The sequence below is a fragment of the Balaenoptera musculus genome, chromosome 19 (genome assembly GCF_009873245.2).
Source record: "Balaenoptera musculus isolate JJ_BM4_2016_0621 chromosome 19, mBalMus1.pri.v3, whole genome shotgun sequence".
NCBI lineage: Eukaryota > Metazoa > Chordata > Mammalia > Artiodactyla > Balaenopteridae > Balaenoptera > Balaenoptera musculus.
In genome coordinates this window covers 7,188,371-7,202,532 of record NC_045803.1, presented here as the reverse complement: position 1 = coordinate 7,202,532, position 14,162 = coordinate 7,188,371, and positions in this window count along the sequence as shown.

The window sequence follows — 14,162 nt, the reverse complement described above, 5'->3', positions numbered from 1 at the left end:
TAAGTCAGGGAGGGCTTTAAGAAAGGTGTCCGTAGAATACAAGCAAAATAAGCCAAGTGACCTTGGGGAACTACATTTGGGGGTGGAACCAAAAGGTGGCCGAGTTCACAGAGCAGGTGGATAAGTGGGCAGCTGGGGAGGTGGGCGGGTGAGGGGAATGGCCATAATGGGTGACTGGGTGTTCATTTTAGCTCTGGGAGGAAATCAGTGTTTTGTGAAGGTGCTGGGGGAGGGGCTGCATCTAGGTGAGGGAGGGCAGGGACTGATCCTTTCTGGGGGTTGTGAGTGGAAATAAAATGAAGAATTTCCTCTGGCTGTGCGTCTTGTCTTTGAGAGGAGAAGTTGCTCGGGGAGGGCAGTCTTAGACCAAAGACGATAATGATAGTAATGGAAATAACATAATACTTACGGTCAAGCACACACACCAACACACGGTCAAGGCCAAGATGGGACTGATTGAGTGGTAAAGGTACAAGACCCACTTTTAGCTTCCATTTGTTACTTACGTAGACAGGGAAAAGAGAGAATAGCCAAAGGTGCGAGCTCCCCGTGGTCCTTGTCACCAAAAAGGGTGACACGAAAAGGGGCTGAATGGCTGCAGCACAGTTGTGGGGTCCCTGTGATGAAGAGCCAGCTGTCTGAGCAAAGCTTCCCGGGGAGGTCGGGAGGAAGTGGCAGGTGGCCTGGTAGCCATGGCGGAGACATTCAGCTACATCTGGTTTTTTTTTTAAGAAATTCACGTTCTTTTATTTATTTATTTATTTATTTATGACTGTGTTGAGTCTTCGTTTCTGTGCGAGGGCTTTCTCTAGTTGCGGCAAGCGGGGACCACTCTTCATCGCGGTGCGCGGGCCTCTCACCATCGCGGCCTCTCTTGTTGCGGAGCACAGGCTCCAGACGCGCGGGCTCAGTAGTTGTGGCTCACGGGCCCAGTTGCTCCGTGGCATGTGGGATCTTCCCAGACCAGGGCTCGAACCCGTGTCCCCTGCATTGGCAGGCAGATTCTCAACCACTGCACCACCAGGGAAGCCCTACATCTGTTTTTTGAAGGCTTATTGTGTACCAAGTGCTATTTTAAGCATTTTGCATGATTATTTCAGTCCACCCAAAAGGAAGGTATTGTTAGGTTTTGGATGAATAACCACAAACACTCATTCCATCTGTGTGGTCCCTGCCGGGCGCTGGCTGGGAGAGGAAGGGCTGGTCACATAGTGGTGAACAAAGTCATGTTTTCTGCCACTGTGGAACCTACATTCCGGTTGGGGAGACAGAGGTGATATAACTTGACCAAGTGTATTAGTTATAAATGCTTTTGGCTGCAAGTAACAGCAGACCTACCCATCAGTGGTGCGCACGTAAGTTTTTTCCACAGAATTCTAGAGGGAGGGTGCTGCTGTTACCGAGGTCTCTCTGATTCTCTTGGCTTTTACATCATGGTCACAGGATGGAGGCCGCAGCTCCAGGCATTGTATCTAAATTTGAGACAGGAGGTCAGATCTTTCCTAGCTGACTCTGGTAGATTTCTGCTTACATCTCATTGTCTAGAGCTATGTTACATGGGTACTCCTAGCTGTAAGAATGGAATATGATTCAGCCTTAAAAAGGAAGGAAATTTTAACACATGCTACAACATGGATGAACCTTGAGGACATTATGCTAAATGAAATAAGCCAGTCACAAAAGATAGTGTATGATTCCACTTATATGAGGTACTATTCAAGGTCCTCAAGTTTCAACCAGAAGTAGAATTGTTGAATCAAATGGTAATTCTATTTTTAATTTTTTGAGGAAATGCCCAGCTGTGTTCCACAGTGGCTACACCATTTTACATTCTCACCAACAGTACACAAGGGTTCCAGTTTCTCCAATCCTTGCCAACTTATTCTTTTCCTTTTTTTTTTTTTTTTAATATTGAGTTGGCCAAAAGGTTCATCATGGAAAAAACCCAAACGAACTTTTTGGCCAAACCAATAGTAGCCATTCCTGATGGTTGTGTGGTGTACGCCTAAAATTTTTAATTCAAAAAGAACCAAGGAGTGTATTCAAATATACTGTCGATTAAGGTATTGACTTGATTTACCAAAGACCACATAACAGAGGCTTTAGTGAGATGGATTGATTTTCTCATGTAAATATCCACACTGGTAGATGGGGCAGGGAGTAGGTCGGCCCTACCTGCTGAGGTGATCCATGGACCCAGGTTCCTTCTATCTTGTTGCTCCACATCTCCCAGCTCTGGTCCTCAAACTTGATTGTGCATCAGAATCCCCTGGAGGGTTTATGGAAACACAGTCCTGGGCCCCATGCCCCAGAGTTTCTGATTCAGCAGGTCTTGGATGGGGCCTGAGAATCTGCCTCTCTCACAAAGCCCCGGGTGCCACGGCTGCAGCTACAGTTGGTCTGGGGACCACAATTTGGGAACCATTTTCCTAAAGTGTCAGCCTCTTCAAGACGGTTGAACCCAAGTCATCATCACTATAACTTTGTTACGGCAAGCAGGAAAGGGCAAAGAGATAGTGGAGAGCAAGCAGCCTCCTTTTAAGGACCCTCCTTTTAAGGATGTGAGCTGGGAGCTTTCCACATCTTTTCTGCTCCTTTCCTTTGGCTGGAAATTTGTCACGTGGGAACACCCACCTGCAAAGGAGCCTGGGAAATGTAGTGTCTAGATGGGTGGTCATTTTCTCAGCCAGAGCCTAGGTGGTCCTATTACCAAAAGGAAAAGGGGAAAATGGATGTTAGGGAGTCTGGTCATTAAGATAGAACTAGGAGAGTCAGCCAGGGTCAGGAATACAGGGATACAGGGGCTTCTAGGCCAGCAGTTCCCAATGCTGTCTGGGGACCTCAGGGTCCCCAAGGCACTTTCAGGTATTTTACAAAGTTAAAACTATTTTCATAGTAACTGTAAGGTGTTATTTGCCTCCCTCTCTCCCTCTCCCTCTCTCTCTCTCTCTCTCTCTCTGGAATTTTCCAGAGGTTATGTGATGTATGACATCGTTACTCTGACGGCTAATGGAATATGTGTTTGTGTATTCTCGATTTAAAAGTTTTGCAATTTTAATTGATAAAACTGAAACAGGAAGGAAAGGAACAGGGCACAACCTTTAAAAGGATGACATAACCATAGGACATGACAAAAACTGGTTAGAACTAACCAGGTCCAAGATGGCAGAAGATTTGACTTTCAGTGGACCTTGGGCCTTATTATATGCTCATTGTAATACATTAGCATATGCTAAATGACACACCCACCAGGGCCATGACAGTTCAGAGGCTGACCATAAAAGGCCAAAAAGTGGGGAGTGGCCCAACTCCTGGAAATCTCCGCCTCTTCCCCAAAATACTTGGAATAATCCTGCCACTCATTAGCCTGTGAAATTACCCAGCCCATAAAAACTAACCACCCCATATTTCAGGGCTTCTTGCCTTCTGAGATGGTCCACACTCTGTCTGCGGACTGTGTTTCTCTCTAAATAAATCCACTTCTTACCTATCACTTTGTCTCTCACTGAATTTTTTCTGAAACGAGACATCAAGAACCTGAGCTTCATTAAGTCCTCTGAGACCAGGTGTGTGATCTCAAATAAAAGATTGTGGGGGGCTTCCCTGGTTGCGCAGTGGTTGAGAATCTGCCTGCCAATGCAGGGGACACGGGTTCGAGCCCTGGTCTGGGAAGATCCCACATGCCACGGAGCAACTGGGCCCGTGAGCCACAACTACTGAGCCTGCGTGTCTGGAGCCTGTGCTCCGCAACAAGAGAAGCCATGACAGTGAGAGGCCCGTGCACCGTAAGGAAGAGTGGCCCCCGCTCGCCGCAACTAGAGAAAGCCCTCGCACAGAAACGAAGACCCAACACAGCCAAAAAAAAAAAAAAAAAAAAAAAGACTGTGGTTTCAAGTCCCACTCTGGATTTTGGCCGGGTTTGAGTGCTGGCACGTGGGACTATAAATATTGATAGATATAACCCATGCAGACAAAAGTTCTTTAGGGTCTCTGTTATTTATTTAAGAGTGCAAAGGTGTCCCTGAGACCAAAAAGCATGAGAACTGCTGTGTTCGTATTTATTTCTACTTAAATTCGAGTCTCGACACTTGGGCCAGCCAAGTGTTGTGAATTGGGGCTGAAATTCCACCTGAGGGCTGACCTGTCCTATGGGGCAGGTTTTACCCTTCTCCACCCGACAGTAAAGCATATTTATTTGTGACAGTGCTGACATTTACCTGAGCCTTATGCGTCTGGACAACACAGAAGAAATCCCCTGCCCTGCACCACCCCCCCCAACTTTTGTTTTCCAAGAAGTGGCTTACTGCAAAGAAGCACCCTTCCCCATATGACTTAGATAAGACCCATGGATGAGCCCCTTGTTGACCTAAGACAAGGCAACACACAGATCCTCCAAATTTCCATTTTTTGGACTCATAAACAATTAGCTGTTTTGCCCGCCATGGATCAGTCGGCACAAAATGCTTGTTAACCAAACCTAAGTTAAGTCTCCCACCACATCCCTTCCAGAATTTTGGTCCATCCTTAGCCTGAGCCCTAATACAACCTCTGAATAGGGTGGCCTCAGGATAAACCATTCTCTCTGATCTACTGTTCTAGCAAGCTATCTTGTCATCCCACTTCCCCACATCTCGTTCTTTCTAGCCTTGTTTACTCCTCTCTATAAAAGAAAAACTCTGTTGCCTGACCCTTGTGCAGCTTGCAAATCTTACGGCGGTTTTCCTGATTATAATAATGCCTCTCCCATTGCAATAGCCCCTCCTCTGCTTTGCAGTAATCCGTTCGAAGAAAGTCTTTCTTTACCAAGTCTGAATTGTTTTTCATTGAGGTGAAATTCACATAACATGTAATTAACCATTTAAAAGTGAACAATTCAGTGACATTTAGTTCACACAATGTTGCACAACCACCACCTCTATCTAGTTCCAAAACATTTCCATCATGCCAAAATATAGCCCCATGCCCTTTAAGCAGTTACTTTACATGCACGCTCTCCCTCCAATTTTTTTTTTTAAAGTTATTTATTTATTTATTTATTTATTTATTTTTGGCTGCGTTGAGTCTTCGTTAGTGCTTGCGGGCTTTCTGTAGTTGCGGCGAGCGGGGGCTACTCTTCCTTGTGGCGCAAGGGCTTAATTGCTCCGCGGCATGTGCGATCTTCCCAGACCAGGGCTCGAACCGATGTCCGCTGCATTGGCAGGCAGATTCTTAACCACTGCGCCACCAGGGAAGTCCCAAGGGTCATCTTTTAGATGCCCCACTTGGGGACCTCTTTTACTTCATTATCCTTCATCTCTTGGTGCTGAGCACAGCAAGATTAAAAAAAAAAGAGTAGGAAAAATACATCTCTGAGAAGCTGTGGCCACAGCCCAGACTTACTGTGGATATTCACCCTGGGTACTCGTAGTTGGGGGGACAGGGACCCTCAGAGCTCGAACTTAGTTTAAAGCATTCCTGACTGGTGTTGCTACCTAGCAGAAGTAAACGCAAATGTCAAAGCCCAAGTTCGGGGCTTCCCTGGTGGCGCAGTGGTTGAGAATCTGCCTGCTAATGCAGGGGACACGGGTTCGAGCCCTGGTCTGGGAAGATCCCACATGCCGCAGAGCAACTAGGCCCGTGAGCCACAACTACTGAGCCTGCGCGTCTGGAGCCTGTGCTCCGCAACAAGAGAGGCCGCTATAGTGAGAGGCCCGTGCACCGCGATGAAGAGTGGCCCCCCCTTGCCACAACTAGAGAAAGCCCTCGCACAGAAACGAAGACCCAGCACAGCCAAAATAAATAAATAAATAAATAAATAAATAAAATGAGGAATCAATTAAAAAAAAAAAAGCCCAAGTTCAAGTTTGCTTGGAGCAGCCAAGGCCCTCAAGACAAATTATCTTTAGTGCTAACTCCCCTCTGGCATTCCTGTGGATTTTGGCTTGGGCGGTCCTTGACAATTGTTGCTCAGAAGATGATTTTCATATTCTATCTGTCACCTTTATGCAGATTTAAGAAGGATGGTTTGTTTGAACAATCTAGAATAGGCACAGACTTTTGAACTCCATCTCTAATTCGTTTTGTTACCTATGAAGACTTGCAATTTTAAGGCCAGAAAAAAAAAAAAAAAAAAAGCCCGAGCTCTGGAATGTCAATAATTTACATTGTACATGACAAGAAAACCACAGGCCAGTGCAGCTCAATCTTACCAGTAAACAAGGAGAAAGAACTAAATTAAACTTGACTTAATAACAGTGAAATTAGGAGAACTTAGTGCTTTTTCTCCTCCAGAAATGAGGCAGAAGGTGGCACTGCACATCCAAGCTGTGTGGCCTTGAACAGGCGTCTTTGCCTCTCTGAGCTTAGGTTCCTTATCTTGAAGTCAGGCATGGCAATGCTGGACCTGAGAGGTAGTACAAATGTGGAGAGAAATCACGAGGAATTTGGAAAGAGTTGGATCTGGGAACTAACCCTTTCTCCATCATAATCTTTCTTTGTGAGCTGAAAAAAATGGTGCAGATGGGCACCCATTATAGAGTTGGATATCAATTTAAAGGATTCTGACCAGTGTTTAAAGATATGAATAGAACAGAATATAAAATACCATGTATCACAGAGTGGTATTTGGTGAAACTATGTTGATGTGAAATCATATCTTACTTTGAATCACGGTCAGAAAAGTTTGGAAGCCAAAGTTATGAAGCACTCAGTATCAAATACTGATTTTCAGACAACTGCCCACCCGCTATCAACTCCCTTTCAAAGATGCCGATTCCACCACGCCCAAAGCAAAGGGTCCTGGTCTCCCGGCGGCTCTGTCTTAGCAGGACGCCGCCGCCAGGTGGCGCCCGTGCCACGCTGTGAGGGGGTTAACCTCCAACCTCGATTCAGCCCAAGCCTTGGGGTCCCCTCTCGCCCCGAGGATCCGGTTTACTGGGACTAGAAGCCCTGACCACGAATAGAATTCCCAGAACAGAGAGCGGCAGGAGGGCGCAGGTGGTCACGAAGGGGTGTGGCCATCCTCAAATATCCACTCATCTCTTCATTCCACAATGTTTGTTAAATGCCTCTGTGCACCTCCCAGAGCTCACATCCCGGTATGGGAGGACGGGCGAGACCTCAAATTCACCACCCTGCCGGTACAGGAAGGCCTCCCCGCCTAGTCTGGTGCGGGACAACCCGGGGTGGAACCCAGGCGGCTGTGTGACCTTGGGCAGCTTGCTTAGCCTCTCTGTGCCTCAATTTCCTCTGCTCTAAAATGGGACTAATAGCACCTACTTGATAGAGCTGTCTGAGCATTAAATTAGTTAATATTTGTAAATCACGTTGAAGGGCCTGGTGTGTTTGTTAAACCAATTGCTAAAAATTCCCACTTTACAGAAGAGAAAACTGAGGATCAGAGTAGGGGAGTGAATCACCAAAGCCACATTTCCCCACCTAGGGAGATCTCTGAGTTGAGTCCAGTGATCTTGATTCCATGCCCAGAGGTTTTCCTCGGCATTGTGCTTGGGGTAGAAGTAAACCCAGTTCCCTTGGCATAGTTGGTGGGGGCGGGGAGGGGGGAGCTGCCAAAGCCAGTGAAATACTCCAAAGGATCCCAGGGTCCAACTAGACAACAGTTAGTACTGGAGTCACAGCTGAATCTAGCATTGGGCCCTGTCTCTGGGTCAGTGGAACAGCCAGACAAGTAAATAAATCATTTTCTTACAATGAACGACATCCAGATTGCAGTAAAGACATAAAGAGAAAGTAATGTGAGCTGGTCAATAAGTGTTATGGAGCTACACTGCCTCTTCAGTACTGAACTGTGATGAATTATGAAGTAAGGTTGGGCGTGGCATTAGCCCTCCTTCAGGAGAAGGGATCTAACAGGGCCAGAAGGCAAAGGCCAGTTACATTAACAGGTCCCAAGATTCCTGTATCACCTACGTATGCGGCTCTGTGGTCTTGCCCTGAATGTTCAACCATGTTCAAGTTCCACTTGGAGTTCCCAATGACCATCTGACCAAGTGTACTGGGTTGGATAGTGTCTCCTCCACATTTATGTTCTTCCCAGAGCCCCAGAATGTGACTTTGTTTGGAAATAGTGTCATTGCAGATGTAATTGGTTAAGATGAGGTCACATTACTGTAGGGTGGGTCATTCATCCCATATAACTGATGTCCTTACAAGAAGAAAAGAAACACAGAGACAGACATGCAGGGAGAAGGCCAAGTGAAGACAGAGGCAGGGATGCATCCACAAGCCAAGGGATGCCAGAGATTGCCAGCAGCCACCAGAAGCTGGAGGAGGCAAGGAAGGGTCCTTCCCTAGAGACTTCAGAGAGAGGAGAGCCCTGCCAACACCATGACTTTGGACTTCTAGCCTCCAGAACTGTGAGAAAATACATTTCTGTTATTTTAAGCACCACAGTTTGTGGTGCTTTATTACAGTAGTGCTAGGAAAATAATCCACTAGGGGGTAAATGACTCAGTCTGTTTCATAGCTAGTTTGACTTACTATGTTGACAATAGCCAGAAATGTGCTGTTTCTGTATTAGTGGCCCTGAGGACTTAAAAAATTTGTGTTAAAAATACAAAATATATAGCAGCACTGTTTACAGCAGCAAGACAGGGAAGCAACCTAAATGTCCATCGACAGATGAATGGGTAAAGAAGATGTGATATATATATACACACACACAATGGAATATTACTCATCCATAAAAAAGAATGAAATAATGCCATTTGCAGCAACATGGATGGACCTAGAGATTATCATACTAAGTGAAGTAAGTCAGACAGAGAAAGATATCATACGATATCACTTATTTGTAGAATCTAAAAAAATGATACAAATGACCTTATTTACAAACCAGAAGTAGACTCACAGACATGGAAAACAAATTTATGGTTACCAAAGGGGAAAGCGGGGTAGGGATAAATTTGGAATTGGTAATTAGCAGATATACACTACTATATATAAAGTAGGACCTACTGTATAGCACAGGGAACTATATTCAATATCTTGTAGTAACCTATAATGGAAAAGAATCTGATAAAGGATAGATATATATGTATAACTGAATCACTTTGCTGTATACCTGAAACTAACAGAACATTGTAAATCAACTATACTTCAATAAAAACATACATAACATGAAATTTACAATTTTAACCATCTTAAACTGTATAATTCAGTGGCATTTATCACATTCACAGTGTTGTGCAACCGTCACCACTATCTCATTCCAGAACTTTTTCATCCCCTCCCCCACTCCCAAACAGGAAGCCTGGACCTGTTAAGCAATCACCCCCAAAACCACTCTCCCCTCAGCTCCTGGAAACCACTAATCTGCTTTCTGTCCCTGTGGCTTTGCCCAGTCTGAATACTTCATGTAAAGGGAATCATGCAATATTTATGTGCAAGAACAAAGCCCTCAAAGATATCCAGTTCCTAATCTTTGGAAACCTGTGAATGTTAATTTCTATGGCAGAAATGACTTAGCCTATGTGATTAAATTAAGCATTTTGAGATGGGACAATTATCCTGGATTCCCTGCACTGGCCCTAAATGTAACCACAAGCATTCTCCTAAGAGGGAGGTGGAGGGAGATTTGAACACAGAAGAGAAGCCTGTGTGATGGAAAAGCAGATGAAAGCAGAGGCAGACAGAGATGTTGTGCCATTGGCTTTGCAGATGGCGGAAGGGGCCTTGAGGCAAGGGGATGGATTCTCCCCTAGAGCCTCTCAAGGGAGTAGGGCTTCAGTTTCAACTTAAAACAACCCAAATGCATTCTCTTACGGTTCTGGAGTCCAAAAGTCCAAACAGAGTCTCAAGGAGATAAATCAAGGTGTCAGCAGGGTTGGTTCCTTCTGGAGAATCTCGAGGTGAATCTCTTTCTTGCTTCTTGCAGGTTTTGGCGACGGCATCACTACAATCTCTTTGATCATCATCTATCATTTACCCCTGCTGTGGTCCATGCTCCCTCTGCCTTTGTCTTATAAACCTGTGATCACAATGAGGATCCACCTGGAGAACCTCTCCACCCCAAGACCTTTAATGTGATCACACCTGCAAAGGCCTTTTGCCCTGCAAGGTAACACGTATTCACACGTTCCGGGGATTAAGACGGGGATGTCTCTGGGGGCCATTATTCAGCCGATCACATACACTGTCTTCTGGAATCCTCCACCTGGAATGGGACCTAAGAAGTGGCCAAATCGGGCAGGTTTTATGCGTTTTAGGCAAAGAAACAAATCTGTGAGGAATTGACAGGACAAAGAGACTTAGGCTTTGGGTGCCCAATTAGTGAAGAATCTAGTGAGAATTTAGGCTTGGGGTAGTAAATTAAAGAAGTAACGAGGTTTGTTTACACAGGCTTCTCGCCTCGAATTCCCTAGGTCTGCTGATAAGGGTGTCCTTCTCCCTCCAGATGTGGGGAGGGCACCTTTCACGTGAGAGATTTATGTCCTGCTCTCAGGGAAGCAGAAAGGAGGGTCAGTGTCCTCTTGAGTTGGCCGTTTGTATTTATTTATTTATTTGTTTATTTATTTTTGGCTGCGCTGGGTCTTTGTTGCTGCGCACAGGCTTTCTCTAGTTGTGGTGAGCGGGGGGCTACTCTTCGTTGCAGTGCGCGGGCTTCTCACTACAGAGGCTTCTCTTGTTGCGGAGCACGGGCTCTAGGTGCATGGGCTTCAGTAGTTGTGGTGTGCGGGCTCAGTAGCTATGGCTCGCGGGCTCTAGAGCACAGGCTAAGTAGTTGTGGTGCACAGGCTTAGTTGCTCCATTTTTCCCGGAACAGGGCTCGAACCGGTGTCCCCTGCATTGGCAGGCAGATTCTTAACCACTGCACCATCAGGGAAGTCCTGGCAGTTTCTTGAGTAACTATAATGCGACATAATCAATATGCCATTGAAGCACATTTTGAGATGGCCTGCTCTGAGCCCCAAACACACTTGCACACATACACAAGCTGACACACACACATTTGGGTGTTATTCATTGTGAGTCCTGGGGTAAACTCTCCACCCTACTATTTCTCCCGGGAATGGTGGAGCGCTATATCCAGGCAACTGGACCTAGTTTTCAGGCCAAGGAGGCCCAGAGGCAATGACATCTCCCATGGAAGAGAAAGAATAGTGTTCCTGACTTTGGGTGACACCTTGGTCCTCAGCACTAAGTGTCCATGCCGTGTGGTCCTGGGTCTCCCAGAAATCCTACCAGTGGCTAACCTCCCCACCCCCATTCTTTCTGGCCATCTATTGGAAAAGCAATGAATAGTCTACTTGATTTGAAAGAAGGGAAGTTTTCGGGGCCTGTTTTGCAATTCTGTAGAAACTGGAAAACTGACTCAAACCAAGACAAGGCAGAGCGACTGAGTCAGAGACAGAGATCCTGGTTTCCCTTCTCCTCAGACCCTGCCCCCAAGGCCTGCTCTCCGTGGGGTTCAGGCTGGGCTGTAGACGACAGTGTAGCAAGTGCAAGAGGAGGGATGGGCACCTTGGTACCAGCTGGGACCATTTAGTTAAAAGTGATGTTGCCTCCAGGGACTTCCATGGTGGTCCAGTGGCTAAGACTCTGCACTCCCAGTGCAGGGGGCCCTGGTTTGATCCCTGATCAGGGAGCTGGATCCCATATGCTTCAACTAGGAGTTTGCATCTTGCAACTAAAAACAAAACAAAACAAAACAAAAATGTCACAAGGAAGATTGAAGATCCTGCGTGCCTCAATTAAAAACAAAACAAAACAAAATGTCACAACTAAGATCGAAGATCCGTGTACCACAACTAAGACCCCAAGCAGCCAAATAAAAAAAGTAAATATTAAAAAAAAAAAAAAGGGATGTTGCCTCCTGTTTGAGAGACAAGCGATAGGGAAGTAAAGTGAGAAACTGGTTGTAGATGAAAAGGAACTGAGGGTTTCCTCTGTGCATTTTCTGTGCTTTTCAGGCTGCATTTATCCCATTTCCTTTTTATGTATTTGTGATAAACTCAGCAAATTTCCCGGTCAGCAACTTCCCATCCTAGACAAGTTCTGGGCTCTTTGAGAGCTGACCACTGCAGGTCCACCAGAGGGCGCTCGAAAACGCAAGCGCTGGTCCCCAGGATGGGCAGACCCAGGCAGGTGGGTACCGTCGCCCCCACTTAGGTAAACAGTGGCTTTCTGCACCACAGTCTGAGGAGGAGGAGGGAAACAGACTGTTCTGGGGATGCCCAAGACCACCCTGAAGTTTGATGATTCATTGGAAGGACTTAAAGAATTCAGAGAAACTGTTATACTCAGGATTTGTTACAACAAAAGGATACACATTACAATTTGCCAAGGAAGGAATTCCCTGGCTGTCCAGTGGTTAGGAATCCGCACTCTCACTGCTGGGGCCCTGGCTTCCATCCCTGGTGGAGGAACAAAGATACCGTAAGCCACGCTGCACGGCCAAAGGAAAAAATTTAGAATAGAATAGAATAAAATAAAATCTGCAAAGTTCATAGGACAGGGCCCAAGGGAGACCAGGCACAAGGTTCCAGTGGCCTCTCCCAATGGAGTCATGTGGACAGTGCTTAATTGTCTGAGTGCTAAGGACTGAATCCCCCCATCCTCAATTCATATGTTGAAGCCCTAACCCCTTCAATGTGACTGTATTTGGAGATAGAAACAAGGGGGGTAATTAAGGTTAAATGAGGTCATAAGGGTGGGACCCTTATGCAATAGGATTTGTGCCCTTATAGGAAGAGACACAGAGACACCAGAGTTCTCTCTCTCTCCCTCTCTCTGTCTCTGACATGTGAGGGCACAGTGAGAAGGCAGCTATCTGCCAGCCAGGAAGCAGACCCTTGCCAAGCTAACACCTGGATCTTGGACTTCTGGCCTCCAGAACTGTGAGAAAGTGTTGATACATTTCTGTTGTTTAAGCTGCCCAGTGTGTGGTATCTTATGGCAACTCAGAGCTGACCAATACACCCAGCGATGATGTGTGACGGCATTTGTGGAGTATAAACCTTGGGGTCCAGCGTTTTTATTGGGGGCCTGTTATGGGTTGAATTGTGTCCCCCCAAAAAAGATGTTCAAGACCTAACCCCCAGTACCTGTGAATGTCACCTTATTTGGAAACAGGGTCTTTGCAGGTGATGAAGTTAAGGTGAGGTCATTAGGGTGGGCCTAATCCAATATGACCGGTATTCTTATTAAAAAATAAAAAGGAAATGTGGACACTGAGACACACATGCCAAGGGCTTAGGATTCCCTCCCAGGAGCTGGGTAAAGCCCACGCCTCTCTTTGGATGAGGTTAATTCTTTACTACATGCATTGCCAGTCACTTGAGGAGTTGGGTTGGATGCCAGCAGAGTGGTCCCAGATATGTGTCCTTCATTCCTATGTTGTCCCAACCCTCAGGAGAGGGACAGATGCTCATCAACCCAGCCCCTGGGCAGTGCTGACTGCCTCTCGATGACTTAGACGATCATCATGACCCACATAGGCTTTTCCTCATGGACCCTATCAACACAGTCACCCAGCCCAGTGACCTGGGAGTGCTCTCCCCTCTGCTCTCTGTCTCCTCTCTCAGAGCCAAGGACCACCACCCAGCCATCTTACTGATTGTATTCAGTTCCAACTGGGCCTTCCCTACCCCCACCTCCTCGTTCCTCTCTGGACCGCTGACCCACTTTCCCCCCACTTCCTACCTCACCTCCCCAAGACAGGATGCCACAAGGCTCTCCCCAAAATAATTATTGTCTACTACCAAGTTTGGGGGTCCCCAAGACAAGCTCAATTTCAATAACTCACCAGAAGGACTCACAAAACTCACTGAAAGCTTTTATACTCATGGTTATAGTATATTACAGGACAAAGATAGAGATTAAAATCAGCCAAGGGAAAAGGCACGTGGGGCAGAGTCCGGGGGAGACCAGGCGTGAGTATCCAGTTGCCTCTTTCAAGTGGAATTGTGCAGAAAGTGCTTAATTCTCCCAGCAACGATGTGTGATAACATGTATGGGCTATTGCCAGACAGGGAAGCACACCTGAGCCTTCACATCCAGAGTTTTGTTTTTTTTTCTTCTTTTTTTTTGGCCACACTGAGCAGCTTGTGTGATCTTAGTTCCCCGACCAGGCTTCAAACTCGTGTCCCTGCAGCGGGAGTGAGGAGCCCTAACCACTGGACAGCCAAGGAATTCTCCCATACCCAGCATTTTTATTGGGAGTT